This window comes from Perca fluviatilis, chromosome 14 (genome assembly GCF_010015445.1).
Source record: "Perca fluviatilis chromosome 14, GENO_Pfluv_1.0, whole genome shotgun sequence".
Lineage (NCBI taxonomy): Eukaryota > Metazoa > Chordata > Actinopteri > Perciformes > Percidae > Perca > Perca fluviatilis.
In genome coordinates, this window is record NC_053125.1 from 34,569,665 (window position 1) to 34,591,318 (window position 21,654).

A 21,654-nucleotide genomic window follows, 5' to 3' on the forward strand; every position below is an offset into this window, starting at 1 on the left:
GTTGGCAGCCTTGCGGTGTGCATGGAATTTTTCCTGTATTGTATGGAAAATGGTTAACGATCATATGACACGAGACATCTCTCTCTCTCTCTCTCTCTCTCTCTCTCTCTCTCTCTCTGTGCGCGCGCACACACACGGTCCGGTTCTGGTGGTTGATGAGCGCAGACGTGCTGATTAGCTCTCATCCCACTGCGCAATGTCTTTTCCATGTCATTTTTGTACGTCCAATTTCGGTCCACTGAAGGGGTTGTTTTGTAATGCCAGGCGACGTCTTTAGACGTACTACCGCACGTCTAATGTTGACGTCCGGGGACCTCCGTGTAAGGGCTATTTATAGTCCAAATGTGGACGTCTTTTCAACGTCAAATTCAGACTAATTTTAGACGTCGTTTTTATACTTTTATAACTGCAGTCCCATGTTTCAAGAGGGTGGAGGTGGATGTTTTCTGTACCATGTGATCATTTTCCTGTGTAGCTTTGTTTGGTTCAGCAGCTAGTTTTAACAGGACATGCATTACACCTTTGTATGCGTCTCCAATTAGCTCCTGCTGCTGAGCCAATCAAATGGAGTTTTTGGATAATTACCTGGAACAGTATGCCACCTTCTGAAATGGGACTAGATCATTTTCCAAAAACTCCATTTGATTGTCTCAGCAGCAGATAACTGGAGAAGCATACAAAGGAGTAATGCATTTCCAGTTCAAACTAGCCGCTGGGCCAAACAAAGCTACAGGAAAATGAACTGGCACAGAACACATGTCCTCCACTCTCTGGAAACATGGGACTACAGTTACACACATATACATACAAATAAATCCCAATTCATTACTGCCATTTCCATCTTTATTCAAAAATAAATTGCCCTAAATGGCATCAGAAGTGCATTTATAAAGCGCTTTTCAGGGTACTCAAAGACAATTTACACAAGTTCAAATTATTATAGAAAATAGCACACTGTAACACCTTAAAAGCTATTCTGAAAATAAAAAAACCTTTTGATCATGTAGCTAGATTTTGAGATAATTAGCCTACATTGGTCTATACTAAGGGCTAATATACTAAAAATACTATTAAAAGCTTAAACCAGTGTTTTTTAAAGTCTGAGACTGTGGGCTTCCCCTCAGGCAAAGAGCTGGGGCACATTCAATCTCAAAACAGCACATTTCCTGGGAACGGTGTGCAACGGTTTGAGTTATGTCTTCTCTCGTTTGGTGGGTGTGTCTCTCAATTATTGGCTGTGTTCTAGGTGATACCCAATCAGTAGAGATGTGTCTGTAAACCTGTGGAAAAAGGTGCTTGCGCACACAACAGGATGTCCAATGCACCCTGTTTTTCAGTTTTTTTAAAAACGTCACTTGCTTAGCCTTTCTCAATTTTTGGATACCTATGGGATCAGGATGTTATTTAAACTTAAAGACACTGAACAATCAAGCCAAGAATAACATTTATTTATTAAGAAAAGTCATTATTTTTCTCAATTTGTAGGAGTCGCTGAAATATACAGCATTTCTCTCTTTTGACTACACACTTGTGAGCTGTGTGTCCCTGCTTCACAACAGCAGTCTGTATATGTTGGAGAACAAAAACTGATTTGTCACACTAATACTACTGAACAAATTCAAGTACTGCTCATCATATTGTCCACTGTCCATCATATTGTCAATTATTTCAGTAAAAGCCCTCTCGGTGTTGGACTCAGGAAAGTAGGATTCCTCGGTGCTGCTGCTACTGCTGCTGCAAGAACAAAAGATTTGGGTTTTGTGCGTTATTCAAAGTCATTTTCTGCTGCCCTCTCTTTACTTCCTACTACTACTACTACTACTACTATTATTTCCTTATCTTTACTTCTTACTCCCCTTTTCAATTAAGATTTTTGTAAACTTACCACAGATGAGTATTGACTGGGAATATGGCAACTTTCCACATTTCCCCGTTGAATATCTTGGTCATCATGGCAATTGAGAGATCTGAAAAATACAAACATTAAAATAAGATAAGATCCTTACATTTTCAGTGATACTGCAACAAATGGAACAAGCAATAATGATAGAGGAAGTCTAGGAACCCTTGAACACACAGGGGATGGAAAAATAGAGCAACAAATAGGCCTAAGAATCATGAGTGGCACTGCAACTGCCCCAAATACTAGACAAATTTTGATTACAGGTGTGTAATTTGCATCATGCATCAAACTAATAAGAGAATAACATACCTGACTCTTTTTACTTGTTGATCAGGCTTATACACACAGAACTAGTCTTGGGGTATGATGTCCTTCATCTCTGCATCGCCTTCTCTCACAACTCCTGGCCACGTTTCCTGATCTTCCACTATACATCATACCAACATAAAAACAGACACACTATGTGAAAACTACTATCAAAAAAATGCTGCTCTTTTGTGAGGATGCAGTATTTTTATTATTGCAAACTTTTGTTTTGCAATGAACACAGTGTATTCCTGACTTTTAGTAGAAGATTGTGATGATGTTCTTAGCAAGAACCACCTTTTTAATAAGGGATAACTAGTGAAACAAACAAGCAAACAAACGTCTACCAAAGTTACCTTTGCTATAAACATGATACGGAAAGGTTAAGTACCAATAAAATGAATTGTGATATTGATAATTGTATTGATCTTAAAGTCAAATGTGATTCAATACGTCCATCGAACGTGTTTAGTCCCTGTTAAAGCCGATTATAAACGCTAATGTGAGTTTTATGTAACGTTAGCTAGGCTCATGGTAGGGCTGCACAATTAATCAAATTTTAATCACGATCACGATTTTGGCTTCCCATGATCAAATTTGCGTGATCGAGCGATATTTAAAATGCGTCATTCTCTTCATAGAACAGTTTTTGCAAAGCCAATCTAGCGCTTCATAAACCACTGTCTGATCACATGTCTCCATGAGCCAATCAGAGCTGTTCCCTGCCTGCACCGCGCAGCTTAGTTTCTAGATGTAGACAGTCACAGAGGACAGAGTAACGTGAGGAAAATTCCACAACAGGTAGCAGTCGGTCATCATAAGCCGGTCACGATGTTTACCAGTTTACCAGTAAATGCAACATTTTGTCCCGTCTGTGTTGTTTTTCAGACAACAGCAGTGACCGGTGCTAGTTTGTGTCTTTTAGCTCATAGCTTTAGCAGCAGACTGTTGGACGTCCCGCTGTTGGAATCCTACAGTGAAATACAGACACACTACACTGTTTAGCAGTCAGCATTTTAGCCGTGTTTAATCCAGTTACTACTGTGGCTAACGGTAGGCTAACGTTAGCTGCTGTGTAACGTGTTATTAGTGTTTACTGTGGCTAACGGTAGGCTAACGTTAGCTGCTGTGTAACGTGTTATTAGTGTTTACTAGCGTGACATTTAGCGATGTTTATGTTGCCTCTAACGTGGGTTTCGGAGCATCAGAGCGCAACGCAGACATGTAAGTGTCAGTGTAATGAGCCACAGAAATCCGCGTAGCTATTTCGTCCGGTAGATACCAGGCACCACATGCGCCGTTAACGTGAACAGAAAATTGCGTTGCCTGTATCTTTCACGGCAAACATGCATGTGTGGAAAGCGGTCGCACAACAGCTGAAATGGCATACTCCTTCACAGTATCCTTCAATAAAGGAGGAATGTAGCACAATATGGATGCAAAAGCAGTTATAATTATATAATTATGTGACAATAAAACAAGAAATAATCGTGATAATTAATCGTGATCTCAATATTGATCAAAATAATAAATAATTATGCTATATGATATTTATGCAATTTTATGCGATGAAATTGCGGTTTGATGAAAAAGAGAAAAGAAAGTGATTTCCCCCCCAACACCCTGCTTTTTTTTTTGAAACTTTATTTAAAGAAAGAGTTTACAGATATTCAGTCATCGCAATACGTAAACAAATAACATACAAAAATATATACAAATAATATAATATGAAAGTAAAAATAAAAGTAATAGTCTAAAATAAAAGATACAAAAGAGACAGACTTTCAAAAATCGTTAATAATATAGACAGGAGGAGCACTTAAAGAAATTTCAGATAATATTGCGATATTAAGATAGCTTTCTTATTGGATACCAAATTAAGAGACTCAAAGTACATGTGAAATTCAACCTCCAACACCCTGCTTTTCGATGAAGTTCACGTCGCGTAATTACGTCCCTTCATAACGTTCCCATAGCAACGGGGAAAATGGCTGCTCTTGTGTGAAGTAAACGCAACATTTTTCAACTTTCTTCTAAGATATATTACGGGACTTTTTTGCAACGAAAATGTGGGGATTATGAAATCATGCAAGCCCCGCATATTTTGCGCGGAAATCTGCAATTTATGCGGCAAAAGTGCGCCGTATTTGAAAAAATGCGACCCCCGCGTAAATATGCGGACTTTGGCTGATTATGCGTTGAATTATGCGATCGCATAATCGCGTTTTTCTGGAGGGACTGAAAAATAGAACCTTATCACAATGTGAGTTAAAGTACGAACGTTAGCCTGCCATTAGACGGCCCCTGATCCTCTTCACCTTTTTTAAATATGATTTAGCTAGCTAACGTTAGTGGCCTGTGTAATGTTAACATTATGGTTAGCCACGTTACCTTAACATTAAATTATGGAACAACAGCCAGTAAATTAACTTTCTGCAACAGACATAGCTAGCTAACGTAAACTTTACATTCAGATTCAGTCAGATAAGTACATTTAGCTATAGCACGGATATTTTAAATTTTAAATGAATGTGAAAAAGGGCGGCTAGTGCGACGTTAACCTGATCTAACGGCTCTAAAGTTACTTTAAACCATGACTTGGTGTAACTTACTAACAAATCTTGTTATTTGTCAGAGGAACACCAACTTATACATGCATGTATTTCTTCCTCTGATTTAGACTCGGCCTGTAACTGTAAGCAGGGCTGGACTGGGGCAAAAAAATCGGCCCTGGCATTTTTGGCCCAGGCGGCCCACCCACCCACCGTGATTGGTCAGACACATTCCCTGCAGACAGTCCTCTTAAAATATGCGTGCATGCTATGATATGAGTTGCCTAGTGTTCAGCGTTCATGTGATAGTTTGGGATCCTTCAAGAGGGGTCTCAAGACTTATCTGTTGATCTTACACTTAAATAATTAATTAGTTCTTAGAGTTATGATTTGAGATCAGCAAAGCGTCCTAAGACACAAAAGGAGGACACATATGACAGCACAGACAACACAACATCCCAAGAATTAACTGTAATAATTAAAGTGCGAAACGTGTTGGTGTATTTATTGTACCCCTGCTCTGCTGGGCTAAGATTTACTATTTTTTACTATTGGAGTTCAACAGCTTGATGGACGTTGGGATAAACGATAACTTTTGTCTGTTTGTTTTACATCTCGGCACATGGACCCTTCTCCCTGATGGCCGAAGTTCATATTCAGGAAAAAGAGGTTTAGAGAGTCTGCAGTGATTGTTTCGGGTTGTTTTCTGACTGCTTGCTCGTACAGGCTCTGTATGGGCTTCTACTCTTTCCTCCCTATTATCCTCATAGCTGTCTTGTGTGTGCTGACCAGCCTGCTTCTCAGCTGCACTGTTAAGTTGCCAAACCGTGCTGTGATTCCATATCTAATGATGCTCTCCAGAGTCGCGCGGTAGAACATGAGCATGATCTGGCTGCTTACTCCATACAGTCTCAGTCGCCTTAGAAAGTCTAATCTCTGCTGCAGTCTATTGCACAGGTGGTCAATGTGTGTTTTCCAGCAGAGAAGATTGTCTATATGGACACCTAAGTATTTATAAGACGTTACCTGGATGATTTTCTGATTTTCTATTCTGATTTTCTTTTTTTTTTATGACGACTGGCTCACTGGCTATATATATATATATATATATATATATATATATATATATATATATATATATATATATATATATATATATATATATATATATATATATACTATATATATATATATATATACACATATATATATATATACACATATATATATATATACACATATATATATATATATATACATATATATATATATACACATATACATATATACATATATACACACATATATATATATATATATGTATGTATGTATGTATGTATGTGTGTGTATATGTGTGTGTTATCGCAAGAGGCTGCAATGTATATCACAATATGGATTTTAGGCCATATAGCCCATCCCTAGTCATTGGTATACAATGTGAAAAGTATGGGTGATACCAAAGAACCTTGTGGGACCTTCGTGTTGCTATGTTTGACCTCGGACAGTGTGCCATTGACTTTCACCTGTTGTGTCCTATTAGTTAAAAAAAAGTGAAACCATTTGCTCAGGGTAGGGTTAATATGCATATCCTTTAATTTCTTTAAAAGCAGATAGGGTTGCACAGTATTAAATGCTGAACTAAAATCATTAAATAATATTCTAGAATAGGCTTTAGTGTCCTCAAGGTGTTTAGAAGTAATATGTGAAATGCATCTTCTGTACGCGTTCATGTTTATAGGCAAATTTCCACATGTCCAACACTTACTCAACCTCTGCCTTAAGTTGGGACACTACAAATTTCTCAAGGCGTTTCATTACAATTGAAGTCAAAGCTATGGGTCAAAAGTAATTATTCACTGAGGCAGAGGGCTTTTTAGGAACTGGTGTTATAATGGATTTTTTCCATAAAGCTGGGACGGTGTGCGCGTCCGGAGACCGTTGGAATATGGGACACCATGCTGGTGTTACTTCCTCTGCACAGTTTTTGAGCAGAAAAGCTGGTAGTCCATCTGGGCCTGTTGACTTGTTGGTGCACACCTTTTTTAAAGAGGCGCTGAACGCTGGGTGGATCCACTTCCAGCCAGCGGGTGTAATCGTTATCAGATTGTAAGATTGCCACACACTGTCCAGCTTCTGGGAGAAATGTTCTGACTCGAACCTCAGGAAAAAGTCATTCAGTTCATTTGCCCTTTGTAGTTCATCCACGGCAATAATTTTTTTGGAGGGTTCATGGTAGTGACTGATTTCATAGTAGCCCACAGTTTTTTAGTATTTGATATTTGTATACTGTTTTCCATGGTTTGCCTATGTTGTTCTTTTGTATTTCTGAGAAGCTGTTTGAGCTATTTTTGAACAACTGACAGTGCTGCCTTGTCTTTGTTTCTGAAGGCTTGCTTTTTCCGATTTATGCAGTTTTTAATCTCTTTTGTAATGTAGGTTTTATTGTTAGGGTAAACAATTACATATTTCTTATCTACCACATTGTCAAAGCAGAATTCTATATAATCAGTTATTGTTTCAGTAGCATCATCAAGCTCTAGTGCATGGTATATAGACCAGTCTGTACACATAAAACACCTCTTTAGTGTATAAATGGAATCATCTGTCCACACATTCACATTAACAGTCTTATTTTCTGGTTTATTTGATGTAAAAACAGATTTATAAGAGGGGATTATGTGTATTGTATTGTGGTCTGAGTTAGAAAGAGGGTTTTTTGGCTTTGCAGAATATGCATTCTTAATATTTCATTAGCATTTATCTAGGATCTTATCATTTCAGGCGTGGCATCTTACGTATTGTTCAAAGCCTGGTTAAAAAAGCCTCTAAAACTGTGGTTAAAATCACCTAAAAAGAAGATTGGTGCTCCGGGTGTGTGCACTCTGCTATGCAAGTAGCGGCTTTACTTCCATTGGCGCTGGGGGGGGGGGGACATAGACAGCAACTATGATAATATTGCCAAACTCCCTTAGGAGGTAGTGTGATCTCAGGGATATACAGAGCAGTTCTGTATCCGGGCTGCATGTGATGTTTCTTACTGTATACTGTCTGCACCATTTGTCACTCATGTAAATGCACAAGCCTCCTCCACTCCTCTTGCCGGACGTTTCTGAGGAGCAGTCGGCTCGCACAAGTGAGCAACAGTCCAAATTGAGCAGAGAATCAGGAACTTGTTGGTGAAGCCAGGTCTCGGTAAACACAATAAGGATTGATTCCCGGAATTCAAAGCAGTTCCTTTGGTTTATTTGAAGTTCGTCCATCTTAGGCATCAACGACCGCGCGTTGCTCAGGATTATTGATGGTAGTGGTGGTTTCCTCACCGGCGGAGACCCTCTCTGACGCCTTCCTCGCTTTCGCCGCGGTAGACTGGAATGGTCGGAGAGACAACAATGTATCTCTGGAGTATATACATGTCGTACTTTAACAAACTCCTCCTAGAGATTTCATCCGATCAACTTAAAATTTTGTCTGTGCCATCTTAAAGGAACACGCCGACTTATTGGGAATTTAGCTTATTCACCGTAACCCCCGGAGTTAGACAAGTCCATACATACCCTTCTCATCTCCGTGCGTGCTGTAATGCTGTCTGACAGCTCCAGCGGCATCAGGCCAGCACAGAACATGAAGGTGAATGGTTCCAGTAATCCTACTGCTCCGAATAAGTGACAAAATAACACCAACATGTTCCTATTTACATGTTGTGATTTGTAGAGTCACAGCGTGTACAAAAAACAATGTAACATGAGACACAGCCGTCTTCTAACTGTAAACAAACCGAGAACTATATTCTCAGGCGGAAGAATATAGTACTTGGGCGGAGTGATATGCTCACAGCAAGCCTGTCTGAGAATATAGTTCCCGGTTTGTTTGCTGTTAGAAGATGGCTGTGTCTCATGTTACGTTTTTTTTTTTGTACACGCTGTGACTATACAAATCACAACATGTAAATAGGAACATGTTGGTGTTATTTTGTCACAATTTGGAGCAGCAGGCTAGATGGAACCAGTTACTTGCAGGATCTGTGCTAGGCTAAGCTAATGCTGGAACCGTCAGGCAGCGTTACAGCACGCACGGAGATCTTGTCTTACTCTGGGGGTTACAGTGAATAAGCTAAATTCCAAATAAGTCGGCGTATTCCTTTAAGACATCCTAGACATGACTTTCTACACCCGTTGCCTTCAAGACTTACCCCGTGTCACTATCAACGATGTACACCATCTTATTAAGGCCTACTCAACCACGGCTTTAAGCAAAAAGGAAAAAGGATTCAAGCTGTACATAACCAGCTATATTCATGACTATGAAGGTAAGTGTACAACGTTACCGTTAGCCTAACGTTAATGTCAGTTCTGATGTTCTGCGAGAGTAGCGTTACATAGCAATAATGTTTATAATGTAACATCAAAAAATATAATATAATCATGTTGAATCACATATTTGCACTGAAATGTATGTGAGCCCCTGCTCTTTGAGATAAACAGGCTGGCAGTCATAAAAATTGTGTATTAAAGCACCCATATTATTCTCATTTTCAGGTTCATAATTGTATTTTAAGGTTGTACCAGAATAGGTTTACATGGTTTAATGTAAAAAAAGAAAACACCATATTTTTGTTGTACTGCACAGCTCTCTCTCACTGCTGCAGCTCCTCTTTTCACCCTGTGTTCAGGTCTCTGATTTAACTACAGAGTGAGACCTCTTTTCTTCTTCTTCTGTACTATCTTTGATTGCACTCACACATGCTCAGTAGCTCAGATCGTAGATCATGTCAGCTAGCTCCATAGATGGTAAAAGAGGCCGTTTCTCCAACTTCAGTCAGTTACAAGGCAGGATTAGCTGGGAGACTTCTTCTAAACGAGGGCGCACATGTAAGTAGTTCTTTTGTAGAGTATGGTGAATTTATGTGTGTTGTAGCAGTGCTTTGCTATTGAGAACGAGGTAGCATGCTAACGCTAGCATGCTAACTGTTGCAGTTAGCCAGCTCGTTTCGGCTTGTGACGTAGAAAGCCGTGCAGATGTTGACCAGCTCACCCGGAGACTGAAGGCAGGACACATTCAGAAACCGTATTTCACTCAGAACACCATGGATGGATTTTTTTTTTCAAAGTTTGTATGCCTGTGGAAGCACCAAAGATGCAAAATAAAACCCCAAATCCCAGAAAAAGTGATTTTTTTTGTCATAATATAGGCACTTTAATATGGACGAAATATTTATTCATAATTCAAATTGAAAGTGCAAAGAGAAATTGAAAGTCCAAAGAGAAAACAAAGCGAGATCAAATTAATAATATTATTATTTTTTTTTATTTTCCATTTGGCTTTGGCTTTTGAATTTAATATTTGGCTTTTGAATTTCAATTTAACACTGGCTTTTAATTTTCATTTAATATTTGGCTTTTGAATTTCAATTTAACATTGGCTTTTAATTTTCATTTAATATTTGGCTTTTGAATTTCAATTTAACATTGGATTTTCATTTGGATTTAATATTTGGCTTTTGAATTTCCATTTAACATTGCCTTTTCATTTGGACTTGACACATGTCAATGTAAATGAGGAGGCGTGGCCCAAAGGCTGGTGGGAGGGTCTGAAACGAAAGGGGTGCAGAGGCACCTTATGAACAGCAGGGGGAGCAGACTGCTGAGGAGGAGCAGACTGCTGAAGAGCAGGTTCAGTGTTGTTGAAAAATGCATTTTAGGAATGAATGGTATTTGCAGTATCAAGATATTAGATAACAATGCAGCCTAGTTCACCCGCACACAGCAAGTGGGGTTAAACACACCAGTGACTAAATTCCAGTAGGTTAATACATGTATTTTAGTTATAAAACATACACTGTAACATACCTGAGCATCAAAAACACATTTACTTTACCACTTTGTATACATTGCAACTGGAACCGTGACAGGAAACAAGGCAAGTAATAGCATCAGGCAACAGGATCAGGAGTCGGCCGGACTGCCAACAAAACCGGCAAAGTTTCTGAGACGCCGGAGACCAGCAAAATCACTGGGGCAGTCTCTGGGGCGCAGGAGACCGGCAAAGTCACTGGGATGCCGAAACCCGACAAAGTCACTGGATCGCCCGTAAGCGAACACTTTGGGAGGTTGGTCGACGTAGACTCTGGGCGGCTGGACGTCAGCTGTGACTCTGGAGGCTCAGGAACACTGGACAACTCAGGAAAACTGGTCAGCACAGGCTCTGGGCTGAAGAGAGGTTGAAGCTGGGAATGGCGTCAGGACCCATATCGACCATGTCCTCTCTTGCGGCCTCCATAGTTCCCAGAAAATATAGCCAGGCAGGTCAAAGGACTGCTTGTTGTAGGGGTTGCCCGCAGAACAGGTAGCAGTAGAGCCGACAGACAGGAGATCAGGGGTCTGTTCCAAAAAGCAGGTTTAGTGAAAACTCTGAGTTTGTTAACCCTGAGATGAGGGGAAACTCTGGGTTTTCTGTTTCAGAAAGAGAGGTAACTTAACCTCAGGCTCAGTTAACTGAAGCTAACCTGGTCCGGAGCAGGTTTTCTTCAAGAAACCTCGAGTTTCCCTCTAAGAGGGGGGAGATGTTCTCATTTCCTCATGCCATTCAGTCTGTATCAGGCACATTTTAATGCAGTTTATCTGCATGAATAAAAAAACATATTGGTTTATGTTTCTTGTAAAGTAAGTAAGTAAAGTTTATTTCTAGAACACATTTAAACACAGTTTAAGCTGACCAAAATGCTGTACAACCAAGAACTAAGGTGCTGTATTAACCCTTGTTTAGAGAGCAATTCTCAACAAAGTAAACGGAAGTACATAATCCTTCGGGTCACTGGGACCCGAAGGGCAACACAAGGGTTAACATCCCAGCAGATTCTTTGTATCGCATTACGCATGTTGCAAACGGCAGTTTTCTTTATAAGTGTAGCGCATCATACTGTAATGGTAAAGCCACTGTATGCAGAGCCGTCAGAAAAGTGTGACTCGCTAAACGTTTTTTAAACGTTTCTGTAGTGTTCCCTGGACACAAACCAGTGAGAGCCATTAAAAAGAAATAAATGATTATACATTATAGTTCTGTTAATGATCATGGTGCTGCAGCTTCAGAATGGGATTAGTATAATTTACTTTTTCGCCCGCAGGATTGCACCTAAATGAAATTATAGGTGTAATACAATTCCAGTTTTCACCAGTAATATTATAAGTTAACTGTGATTAAATAGGAAATGAATACACTGTTAATGCGTATGCATTGACTCGAGCAGCAATTTTCTCCCACACCAATTCTCTGTCTTTTGCAGCAGCAGCAGCCGCTGTCTTGCTTTTTTAACGAAATGCATGTTCAAACTCGCTGTTTGTGCGCATGAGTATTTCTGTCGACCCGTTTGTTTGTGGTTGTTACCATGGTGAATCGTAGAATCATGGCTCCATTCATGCTGCCTTTTTATAGTGGTGGTGCACGCGCGTAACCCTGAGTGAACCTATTCCGAGTTGATTGAACCAACTCAAATCAGCTGTTCTGGAACTGAAAACTCAGTTTCCCATCTCAGGGTAAATCAACTCAGACGTCAGGGTTAGACTCAGAGGGCCAGATTTACTAACACTGGCGCAGTTTGCGCTGCGTCTGTTTATGCGAGTTCGGTAATAGCGCACGCTATGCTTCCACATTTTGCGTAGTATTTATCAACCCTGACACCCATCAGGCAATCAGCGTCTTTTTCCGCCCACTATACCGTAAATTGCGCTGTAGCAAAGCGCTACTGGTGCTATGATATGGCTGGGTGCAGACTGCGATATTCCAACAGCTGATGCTATGACTGTTTGAAATGATCCTGATGCCGATATATTTGTAATATAGCGAGGAGTTTAACAACTGCTGGAATGGGGGAGATTCAATTTCATCTTTGATTTCTTCCAGTAACTCTAATATTGCATGGCTGCTTGATCTTGCGCGCTAAATGATGTTGTGTTCACTGAAAGTGTAATTCTTGTGTTAACGATATTTTCAGCCTCGCCTATGTCTTTGTCTTGCTCAGATTACTGTTGCCATTTCACCAGCGGCATAAAGGTCTGAGGAAACTTCGACTACCGGCTGGTTTAAAACTGCTTTTAAGAGGCGGAGAATTTCCCCGCAGAATAGACCAGGCTCTTACTGACAGTCTTTGTAAATACCACAGAACATATAATTATGCGCACTTCGCTTATCCTCCCACCTTTTTGGGTGGAACTCCCACTTTCCCCATGACCCTCCCACGAACGCATATTGAAAGCGCAACTTGTCTCTTCTCGCTCATGTGGCAGACAATCTGCAATTTTACCCAAGTGCGCCCCGTTTGTAAATAGCCCGCATCAGTTACGTCCGTCTTTGCGACCAATTAGCGCCTGGAAACAGGCGCAAACGGCTTGATAAATCTAGCCCTGAGTTTGTTAAACCTCCTTCCTGGAACGGACTCCAGGGGAGCTGCTAAAAAGCGTACTGGACCCTTGTTTTCCAGCATGAAGGCTGGCTGCTTTGGCCTCCTCAGTCTTTTGAGCACACATAGCAAAATACTCGAACAAGGTCATATAAGTCCCTGACTCTCCTCCAGGTAGAGAAACATCAGGACTGGGAGAAGCAGGCAAGGGAGCAGGCTGGGTTATGGACAAAAAAACTGTAATCAAAATGCAATCAGAAAAGACTGAGAGCCACATGGAAAAATATGCACCAAACAAGCCACTTTGAAAATTAGCTTTTTTCATTAATACAAACGTTGGGTGACCTCCCCCCCCCTCAACAAAGAATAAAAAGACATGGCCCTCCCCTATTTTTCTCCGGTGGTCCATTCCATCGCGGCACGCTTCCATCTCAGCTGTCCACGTAGCGTCCATTCCACCCTATCTCCAAGGTTCCTTCAAGGGCACTCCATCTTCCTTACTTTCCATTTCACTTTCCTCTGCCACCCTTCCTATTTCCCGCCCCCACACCATTCCACCCCTCTCCCCTCCTCCTTTCCCCTCCCTTTCCAGTGCTTCTGCATGAAAGGAGAGCACAGAAGAGAACAGAAAGAGAAGGAGACTGTTCTTTTTGAGGCCCACGAGGAGAGAAACCTGCTTAAAGCAAGACAATACTAACGGCGCTTTTATTTATTTTATTTTTTACGAAAATTAGCCAGATTTTATTGCTTTACACAAAGACACCGGCACACACCACACAAGTATTAACATCCTTTCTATCCCACCTATCCCCTTTCCCTTCCATAAGCTCTCCCTCACTCCCTCCCTTTCTACCTTCTTCATTCTCCACTCCTTCCCTCCACTTTCCCACTCATCTCCTTCCTTCCATCCATCTATTCCCTTTCTATTTATCTCCTTTCCTTTCCCATCCACCACCCCTTTCCATGTTTCCTTCCTCTCCACTCACTGTCCATTTCCCTCTCTATCCCTTTCCTTTCACTCCTTCCTTACCATTCCTTTACTATTCCTCTTTCCTCCAAGACTCCACTATCCTTTCCTATCCATATCTCGTGTGTGCCTTTCCATTGTCCTTCTTCCATGTCTCACTCATTTCTTTCCTCCTCCTCACCTTGTCCGTGTGTTCCACCTCTTCCATTTATATTCCTTCTCTTCCTCTGTCTTTCCTACTCCATCCACTGTATCATGTGTTCCTTCTTTCCTTTATTCCTCTCCCTCCCTGTCCATATTCCACTACTGTCCCTGTCTTCTCCCTCCTCTTGATTTCCTCCTGTGCTTCCTATTCTTCCTGTCCTGACTCCTGTCTGTGTGTCTTCCACTCGTATTTCCTCCTCATGCTCTGTGCTTGGTGTCTGCTCGTCTGCCTCTGTCTGGGAGTCTATCTTCTCGTGTCTGTGTGTCCTGCGTCTGTGTCTCGTTGTGTCGCTCTCCTGTCTGTGGTGTCTGTGTCTGGGATGTCTCTGTTCCTGTCTCTCTGTGTGTGTCCTGCTGCCTGTGTCTGTCGTGCCTGCCCCTGTGCCTCTCTGTCTGTGTGTCTCCTTGTCTGTCTCTGTGTGTCTCTCGTGTCTTGCTGCTGTCTCTCTGTGCCTGCCTCTCTCCTCTCTCTGCCTGCCTGCCTGCCTTGCCTGCCTGTGTCTGCCTTTCTCTCTGCCTGCTGCCTCGTCTCTTTGTCTGTCTCTTGCCTGTGTTTCTTTTCCTGCCTGCCTGCCTGTCTTTGTGCCTCTCTTTCTGCTCTCTCTGTGTGTGTGTGTGTGTGGATATATATATATATATATATATATATATATATATATATATGTATATATGTATATATGTATGTATATATATGTATGTATATATGTATATATGTATGTATGTATATATGTATGTATGTATGTATATATATATGTATGTATGTATATATGTATATATATATATATATATGTATATATATATATATATGTATATATATGTATGTATATATATGTATATGTATGTATATATATGTATATGTATGTATATATATGTATATGTATATATATGTATATGTATATATATGTATATATATATATATATATGTATATATATATATATGTATATATATATATGTGTATATATATATATATGTATATGTATATGTATGTATGTGTATGTATGTATGTATGTATGTGTATCTGTATGTGTGGTATATATACCTATGGTATCCCACAGTCTTCTTCAGTGGATTAGACACATGAGAACAGCTGGTTGTATTTGAGGGGAAGTTTACAAGTGTTTGGCTAATTCTGGCATTTTTAACTCATGTATAATCATTCATTTTATTAATTTGCTCTGTCTTCTTAATTAAACTGAATAGAATTGAACTTTCATGTTAAGTTTCTTACTTTTTTACGGGCGTATTCTTCTTTATGACACTCTTTTGACTCCATATAATCTGTCAGTTTATCACAAACATTCAACATCAACACACATCTGGAGATCTGTTTTTTATTGGACAGGAAGGGAGAAACTGTCTTTTGAAAAGTAAGTAGAAAGGCAGTTCCTACAAAATGTGCTAAATTGCTAAAGCTTAACTCTTGTGTTGTCTTCCCGTCAACCTTGAAAAACTATTTTCAGCGCTTATTTCTACGTCCCATATTTTCTGATATAAAACAAAAAATGAAAATGGGTCAATTTGACCCAAAGTCAACACAAGGGTTAACTAGATTGCTGGCATAACATTATGTACAATCAATCAAATGAAAGAGAAGAAATTTAAATATTGGGGATGTGGTTGGATGAAAGACTTACATGGAAATGTCATATACAGCATGTTGAAACCTAATGTAAAATGGTTCTAAATCTAATGAGGATGATCCCTGGACATTGTTGGGGAGCTGATAAGCAGTCTCTGATATACATATATAAAGCTTTAATAAGATCTACCATAGACTATGGATGTGTAGTTTATAGTTCAGCATGAAAAACATATTTTAAAAAAAACATTTTACTACGTGTGCTTTATAAGTAGAATCAGAAGAATCTCCACTCAGTCTAAGGTATGTTAAATTGTCTCTAACATACTGGGTTAGGTCATTGGGAAGTATTAATAATCCAGCAATTTCAGTTCTTAATGATTGCTGGGAATATCAAACAAAATCAAGTGTTTGGTTGGAATATCAACAGCATAGCAGAACAATAAGGCATTAAAGAACTGAAACTTAGTCCTTCACTGGTTCTAACGTTGCCTTCCCACTGGCATTTGAAATCAGCTCCTTAATACGCAATATGCCCCCAGCGGACGTCGTACTACAACGTTGAAAAGCGTCAGAAGCGAGTAGAACAAAAATGCCGGAGAGACTTTCAATGACTGATAAGTGTCTGAATGTACGATTCTCTATGACCTCTCTGATGAGGGCTATAGAGATATAAACAGAAAGGTTGCTGCGTGGAAAAAAGTTGCTCAGGACGTTGTCAGGTCAGTTAAATGTGATATAGCAGTATAATGTCAATAGGTCGATGTCTGTTGCTAGCTAACCAATTAGCATTAGCAGGTTTGTTTATCAGTACCATAGCAACGCTAACTTCCGCTGGAATTGTTGGATAGGAACCGTCTGTAGACTGTCGCAAGAGTTCAGTTTTTTTTAACACATCCGGATGACCAACTGACACGATTGTTTTCGCACTGTACTCGTTCGGACCCGGTTCGGACCCATTTGCATGCGGTCTGCAAATCTTCATAGGAAATTAATGACTTCTGGTCGTTTCGAAGCTGTGTCGGAGCGGATTTCAACTGCCAGTGGGAAAGGCGGCATAAGTGCTATTCCCCCATGGATTCTTCCATCACCAGAGGTTAACAGTGAACTATTGGAAGGAAAGACAGTATCCAAATTAGGTCTTTGCAATTAACTGAATTTCGATTTCAATTTCGATTTTGGCTCCCAACGATCACCAAAATAGTATAATTGAGAATTTCTTTTTTTGCCATGTTCTGTTTATTTTGTCTTGTGTTCTGAATGACACGCGCATGTGCACATCCGCACCTCCCGAAGCCAGTCAGGGAGGCAAGTCGTGTGCATATCATCCGCTGGAATTTAAAAACTCAGCGCGAGTAAAGATGGCAGCAGAGTTTGGTGAGCAAAAAAAGGCAAAACCAACTCAGTTGTCTGGGAACAGCTAACGTTAGCTAACCCTGCGGTCCCTCTGCCTTTGCCCCCCGCTGTCGTATACTGTCTATAGACGTTGTATTCCCCCGACACGCTGTATTCACTTACTGTTTAAAACTTTTTCCAGCATGGTGGGGGTGCATAGGCATATTGCTTAAAACCAACATGAAAACAAACATAGTAATGTTCCCTCAGCATATAGTTTTGTTGTTTAACTGTATGTAAAGGAACAGGGACGTTAAATCACCTGTTTCACGTAATGTTACTCTAAGGTACCGTCTATGTGCTGGATTTTTCCTATGGTTAGCTAGCAAATAAGCCCATTGACGCCATCATTATTGTTGATATTTTGGCACAATGTTTCGTAATGACAGTAGTAGTGGTCATAGTGAGTGAACATGTGATGTGAGATGCACATTTTGTTATAGAATAGAATACACTTTATTGTCCCCGAGGGGAAATTTGTCTTGGACACAGTGCCACATCCGTTGCTTCACAACACAAACAATATGTAACATAAAAACATTCTCATATGTCTGTGGAACTGTTCATTAGCTGTGTAACATGTGTGATATCTGTAAAGCTGAACTGACTCACAGTAGTAAAACAGATTTTATTCTGATCCAAAGACTCTTTCTGTGACATAAAGTACACTAACAGATTATACCCTGAACACTATCCATTATATCCAAATGTTAATGAGTAATCGTCTTAAATAATCATGATTTCAATATTGACCAAAATTATCGTGATTATTATTTTTTCCATAATCGAGCAGCCCTAATCCAAATGAAAACGTTTGCAGCAATTGCCAGGGATATATAAAAACTTCATTCTATGGATATGTTAAAATATATACAGATGGATCAAACGATCCACAAAATGGGAATTTTGGTATTGGGATATATATTCCAAAATGTAACAAAAGAGATGGATATAGGCTTAATTAATGTTCTATCTGTATACTCTATAGAGATGATAATTACAGCTCTTAGGGGGATTGAATAGGTTAAACCATTGAGAGCTCTAATATGTACAGATTCCATGGCAGCTATTCTTAGCTTAGATACATGTCACTCATCAAGGGAAGATTTGATATTGTATTTCATTGTTAAACCAGCTATTATTTTTTATATTTGATGTGGATGAGAGTTAGGAGTTTTAGGGGTCGCTAGGCGACTGTTGTGCTAATTATATCCACATTCGTACATGCTAGTTCATCGCCTTCGGCTCACCTGACTCAGCACGTTGGGTCAAAATATGTAACATTGTGTTTAAACATGTTTATACTTTTACTAATTGTTAGGATTGATCGGTACTTTGTGGTTGAGTAAAATAAGAAGTAAGTTGTGTTAAATATAGTTATCTGTACTGCTATCGAGGCTTTGCTAGCTCGAACGGAACATAGCATCCGGTCCGGGGTTTTCACAATAAAAGCATCCGGCCGTTTAGTTAGTTGGAGGCTTTAAAGCGTATCATAGATAACAGGAAATGTTGTCTACGTTAGCGGTAACTTAACGGATGGAAGAAAATCTATGAGAATCCCATATAATAAGTGTTTGAATCCATTTTCTCTGATAACATTATTGGAGTTTAAGAGATATATAGCCATATTCTGACTATTGTTTATCTCACGTTTGGTAATGTATATTACTGCTTAAGGAGGAATGAGTGTATACATAGGTTTCCTTTATTCATTTGCATTTTGCTTCTCTCTTTATAGAAACCACACTCAAACTCACACACACACAAGAAAGAGGAAGAAATTAACAGAATAAGAACCATCTCTCAGCTCTTCATTTATCCTCTGGAAAATTTGGCCTTAAGTGGTGTTCTGGCAGACACAGCTGAGTGAACCTGGTGATAAACCCAGAACTAGCATCTAGACTGAGCGTCTACCAGTTATCTTCACTACACGTTTTGTAGCCTAAACAGAGCAGCTTATATTGGTTATATTAGAGAGAGCAACAAGTTAGCGCACAGGTTGCTATACTGTTATTCAAATAATATTCAAAGATTTAGTTATTAATATGCACTACACTACTCAGGCTTATTCATTGTCAATGCCACTATAAGGATGTGGTTGTTGTTGGGGTCAATTATTCCCCGAAAGAACCAACCAGGCCTGCCTTATACGATCAAAAGGTTTTTCAAACCTTGCCATTTTAGCTAAAAGTTTGTTGTTGTTTCCTGAAACTAACTGAGTTCTGCAAGGCGAGGAAAATCTGGCGATTTTCTGGTAAATGAACGTCGTTGATTGAGGCTACTGTGCATGTAGCTTGTATCTCCAGTTAATGACTTTTGTGACTTACATTTTAGTAGTTATTTCAGTTTTAATGCAGGAGATATGAATTGGTCACCTCATTGGCCCTTGTTTTTCTCCATTCACACAGAATATTTTAATATAGTAAAACATGGTAAAGTATAATTCACTCCCACCTCCCATTAGTTCGTCTAACCCTTGTATCATTATCTCTGCATGTTTCCCCCTTGGGTCTACCAAAGGAGCCCTCAGCAGTAGCAGGAAAGAAGGGCAAGAAGGCCGAGGAGGAGGAGCCTGCAGCACCTCCTGCAGCTGCAGCAGCAGTGAAGGAGGAGGAGGAGCAGCCTGCAGCACCTCCTGCAGCAGCAGTAGCAGTGAAGGAGGAGGAGGAGGAGCAGCCTACAGCACCTCCTCCAGCTGTAGCAGTGAAGGAGGAGGAGGAGGAGGAGCAGCCTGCAGCTGCAGCAGCAGTGAAGGAGGAGTATGTGGTGGAGAAGATTTTGGACCGCAGAGTGGTGAAGGGAAGAGTAGAGTTTCTGCTGAAATGGAAGGGGTTCTCAGAGTAAGTATGAGTCTATTTGTATGTATATATTAGGGCTGTTGGAACGAATGCAGAAATTCAAATATAATTTGAATTAAAGCTGCGAGCAGCGATGGACGGGCCGTCTGCGCATGTCGGGGTTACCGGCAGATGCCGCTTCTTGCGACTGTGCATTTGCGCGGCACTCAGACACTGCAAATTGTGAACAATGAAAAGGGAACTCCCCGCTGAGTTCAACGATACCTCACACAAGACTACGTCATACGGTTCATTAGCTGTGAAAAGGGTCGTGGCTAAAGCATAGGGGGGGTCAGACCATCACCAATTAAAATGGAAGTCTCTGCTGAGTTCAATGATACCTCACACAAGACTCTACCTTATATGGGTCAGCATGTATGAAAGGGGGCGTGGCTTGAAAATAGGGGGCGGGCCAAAACATCACCAATGAAGAAGGAAGTCTTTGCTGAGTTCAATGGTACCTCACACAAGGGTCTACGTCAAATGGGTCATTAGTTATAAAAGCGGGCGAGGCTTAAACATGGGGGCGGGCCAAACCATCACCAATAAAGAAGGAAGTCTCTGCTGAGTTCAATGATACCTCACACAAGAGTCTACATCAATCGGATCATTAGTTATGAAAGGGGGCTTGGCTAAATCTTAGGGGACGGACCAAACCATCACCAATGAAGAATGAAGTCTCTGCTGAGTTCAGTGATAGCTCTTACAAGAGTTTCGAGCCAGTTGGACAACGTACACTCGAGTTACACCCACTTCCTGTTTTGATGGCGAAAAGCACAAAATGGCTGCCCTGCCACGGCCACGCCCTATGACAAAAAGTTTTCTTTTAACAACTTTTCATCTTTAACTTCTTAAGATGGCACAGACCGAGTTTGAATTTGATCGGATGAAATCTCTAGGAGGAGTTCGTTAAAGTACGACATGTGGAAATGGCCAAAATCGCACTAATTTCGAACTTTGAATTCAAAATGGCGGACTTCCTGTTGGGTTTAGGGTATGGCTCTAATGACGTTCTTTGTACATGTTGACATGTTACATATGTGTACCAAGTTTCGTGAGTCTACGTTAAACGCACTGCAGGGGCTCAATTGTTTTAACTTTCTAGGGGGCGCTAGCGAGCCATTTTTTTCCCGAAACCCTTAAAATGCGTACATTTTCACCAGACTTGATGCGACCACCAAATTTGGTGAGTTTTGGAATATGTTAAGCCCCTCAAAAAGCCAATTCATTTGATGGGAAAAAGAAAGAAAGAAAGAAAGAAAGAAAGAAAGAAAGAAAGAGAGAATAATTTAGGGATGCACGATGAAATCGGCACGACATCGGTATCGGTCGATAAAAGCTTAAAATGGCCATCATCGGCAGATATGAATATTTCTGCCGATGAGCCATGCCGATAGGTTGTCTTGTTTACTATGCGCACATGACGACCATGAACATAGCATGAGCGCCAGCAACTTAAACTTCCAACATGTAGACTGTGTGGAGGTATTTCGAATGTAAAACAGATAACAAACTTGC

General features: G+C 40.3%; 1 protein-coding gene and 1 long non-coding RNA gene across 3 annotated transcripts in view; one reads left to right on the top strand and one right to left on the bottom strand.

The window, feature by feature from the left end:
- Positions 1-21,654, top strand: part of LOC120572771 (zinc finger protein 420-like) — a 54,240-nt gene that overhangs the window by 769 nt on the left and 31,817 nt on the right. The window contains exon 1 of one of the 2 annotated variants that reach the window (XM_039822200.1): positions 20,093-20,139. The exons of the other annotated variant lie outside the window; for it this stretch is intronic. The gene's annotated coding sequence lies outside the window, so the exon portion shown is untranslated. Of the gene's footprint in view, positions 1-20,092; positions 20,140-21,654 lie in introns of those variants that run through there. 2 annotated transcript variants of the gene reach the window in all.
- On the bottom strand, positions 773-2,343 carry LOC120573019. Its single transcript, XR_005641593.1, has 3 exons — positions 2,213-2,343; positions 1,886-1,967; positions 773-1,734 (listed from the first exon to the last, which is right to left on the bottom strand). It is a non-coding gene; the product is annotated as an uncharacterized LOC120573019 (long non-coding RNA).